Here is a 3,294-nt window from a genome sequence, read left to right on the forward strand (position 1 = left end):
GTCTGCTCCGATGTAGATATCGTGTGGCAGGTCGGGGACAACGAGGAAGTAGTCTAAGGCACAGACTGTCTTAGAGGTAATCATGGTTAAGGAGCATGGATTCAGAGGGAAGCGGTTATGCTTGGTGGCATGTGGCAGTTCAGGCTTGTCTTTCTTTAAGGCTCTGAAGAGCTTCAGTTTGAAGAGCTTCAGTTCAGCAAGAGTTTTCTGCCCATAGGGCTAGCACAGAGTCAGGTACTGTCATGCCTTGAATGTCTATAGCTGTCATCAGTTGAAAGCCATTTGAGCCTGGTTCTGAGGTTTTGAATGCTCACAGAAGAGAAGTTTGACTCTTGCCATGTGGCACCAAGTTTGAGACTTGCTTTGGTCTTGGGCTTGAGTTTTCGCTCAGTTGCAACCAGTGTCTGTGACTTGACACTGCGCTTCTGTGGTTCCATCCTTCTCTGGTTGTTGGAGGTTTCCGTGGTATGAGTTGACATGTGTCGGATCAGGTTCTGAATCTGTTGCTAGGCATTCAGGTTCAGTCTCTTGTTTCCTTGACAATGGTGTTATGGCAGTGTTACTTGTCGTGTTTTGAGGGTGGTGAGTGTGAAAGAGGTGGTTATTGCTCTGGTTGATGTGTACCAGGTGGTCGCTGTTCCCTTGCTTTGCCTCTAGCCACGCTGAATCTGACTTGTCTTTCTTTTCCCATTTCCCATCCTCTTCATTGCTTTTGAAGAATTCTTTCATGAACATCTGCATCATTTCTTGTGAACTGATAACTGGTGCAGTCTGTTGTTCTTGTGTGGACTCAGTGTGGGGTTGGTCTGATTGATGCCTGGGTGGATTTCGTCGTCGACCCCTTGGGCTAGTTGTTCCTGGGGGCGTGTGTCGCTTTCCTTTAGATGTCCAGTTGGCCTCCCATGAACCTTTTCCTCCTGAGTTTCCATACGACCGTGTCTGGTTCCATGAATTATCCCAGCGGTTTTCGTGCGGCCATGACTGGTCCCATGATTTCTCCCAGTGGTGTCCAGATGCTTGTGGCGGGTCTCGTTGCTTGTGCCAGTGATTGTTTGGCTGTTTGGGTCTGACACTGACATGAGAGTCCCGTTCTTTTCTGAAGAAGGATTGTCTTTGTTCTTTAGGTGGCAGCTTGGTGCTTTCATGCCCTCTAGGGCTAATCCTTGATGTTGAGTATTGAAGTCACAAACTGCTGGTGGTTTGGTTCCCTTTTCTGAGCCCATCTTTTGTTTGCCATAGGCTTTGTGGGCCAAATCCCTCAATTGTTGTGTAGTCATTGTGCGAGGGCAGGCCATGACGCCTAGGTGGTGGCTTACTCCAGGGTGCAGGTTTCTCAGGAAGAGGGTTTTGAAGTTTAAGTCCTCCTCCATGTCGGGTTCATTGTGTGCCCCAAAGTACGCTCGTCTGAGTCTGTTGTAAAAGGCTTGGGGAGTCTCATGCCGGCCTTGTTTGGTTTCTAGGGTGGCAACCAGTCCTTGGTCTACCTCTGGGTCTGCAAATTCTTTAATTAGGGATTCTCAGAGGAGGTGGAAGTCTGACTTGGTGTGTGTAGGCTGTCTATCCAAAAAACGTCGCACCTCAGGACTGGATGTTGTTCGAAGCAAATAGAGTCTTTCTCTGTCTGTCACGTTGGATCTCATTTCCAAGTGGAAGTCGATATCTTGCAGGTAGGCCTGGGCATCTTGACTTCCTGCCACATTTGGGGTGAATTTGTTGATGTTTCTGGCCAGTTTGTCAAGGTCTTTGAGTTCCAGGCCATGTGCAGCTTCATAGTCGGTTCGGAGAGGCCCCCTTCTCTTGTCAGCAGGGTAGCGCTCCTCCATGACAGCTGAATAGGGCTTTGGTGGTGATTCTTCACTTTCTCTTTGATGTGGCAATCCTAGGATAGGAGACGGGGAGTGGTGGTCAGGGGTGAGACCAGGTGAGAGGACGTCTTTTTTTTTTGGAATATGTTAAGTGAGCGGTACTAGTTTATTGTTCCTACCATCAATTTAATTGGCTTAGACCGTATAGGATGCCAAAATCTGAGAGGGTAGCGTGCGGTGCAAGGAGGGTGAATTCATACAACTTCAGAATGTTTGCGAACAGTTTCTTTTGAAAACTTCCTGTAATTACTGATTGATTCTCACAGGTTCAATTGCAGAAATATCATGGGTAGAAGAGAGAAGAGCAGAAAAGACAAGGAAGCAGTTAAATGCAAGTGAGGGAAGGGATACTGACTCAATTAGCACATGGATATAGTTGACCAATAGTTATGCTATGGTTATATGCTAATTCACTAAGCCTTGCTGCGATTAAAGGCTGCTTTTATTTGGTGCACACCTAAATAAAACAATGTCAAAGGGGAGTTGTTTCCCCTTTATCATTAAACTCGCAGAGTGTTTTATCTATACATTTATGTCAGTAAATATATACATACATTACTGGTCCCACTGAAGATAGGAGAAGGGAAAATGGAGCGGAAGGGAAAACAATACTGGCAATAGGAGATTTTGAAAACAAAATTAATTAAAAATTAAAGAAAAAGAAGAAGAAAAGAAAAATTAAATTAATGTAAAATTAAAAGTAAATAAACAAAATTTAAATTTTTGTCGTCTATTTATTTAAAACAAATGAATGATGAAGTTCGTTTTTATATAAAAGAAATGAGACTGACAGTGTTATCCAAGTGTTAATAGTAATTAACATGCAAAGGAATTGCCCATGACGGTATAGAATGAGAGAGAAAACAAATGAAAATGGGAAATAAACCATAAAATAGAGTAAATAAAGTAAAATAAAGGAATAAAAATAAATGACAAAAATAAAATACAAAAGTGAAGAAAATTAGAATGGCTGATCTAATTGGTAACTGGTTTACTTAACTTTGAAGGTCAAGATTCCCTATTACACAATTGAAGAGCTATTACTAATGTAATGCTTAGGGTATTGTTAATTACGATTAGATTTATCTCTAGTTAATTGTAGATTCGTCACAAATTAAATACTTCTGAGTCAATATTCCTTTAATATTCCTTTCAAAATTCCTTTAGCCAGTGGCTAAATTAACAAAAAAGAAAGCCTCAACAAGTGTTGACATTTCCCAACACCACAGCAGTAATGACTTTATGAACTAATTTACTTCTAAAATCGATACTATTAGAGATAAAATTGCAACCATTCAGCCGTCAGCTACAGTATCGCATCAGACAGTGCACTATAGACCCCCTGAGGAACAGTTCCTCTCATTCTCTACTATAGGAGAGGAAGAATTGTATAAACTTGTTAAATCATCTAAACCAACAACATGTATGT

At 42.1% G+C, this 3,294-nt stretch overlaps 1 pseudogene; it reads right to left on the reverse strand.

Annotated features, from left to right (window-relative positions):
• Nucleotides 1-387: 387 nt before the first annotated feature.
• Nucleotides 388-1,837, reverse strand: LOC132126243 (uncharacterized; annotated as a pseudogene).
• Nucleotides 1,838-3,294: the final 1,457 nt, after the last annotated feature.

Source organism: Carassius carassius, chromosome 44 (genome assembly GCF_963082965.1).
Source record: "Carassius carassius chromosome 44, fCarCar2.1, whole genome shotgun sequence".
Lineage (NCBI taxonomy): Eukaryota > Metazoa > Chordata > Actinopteri > Cypriniformes > Cyprinidae > Carassius > Carassius carassius.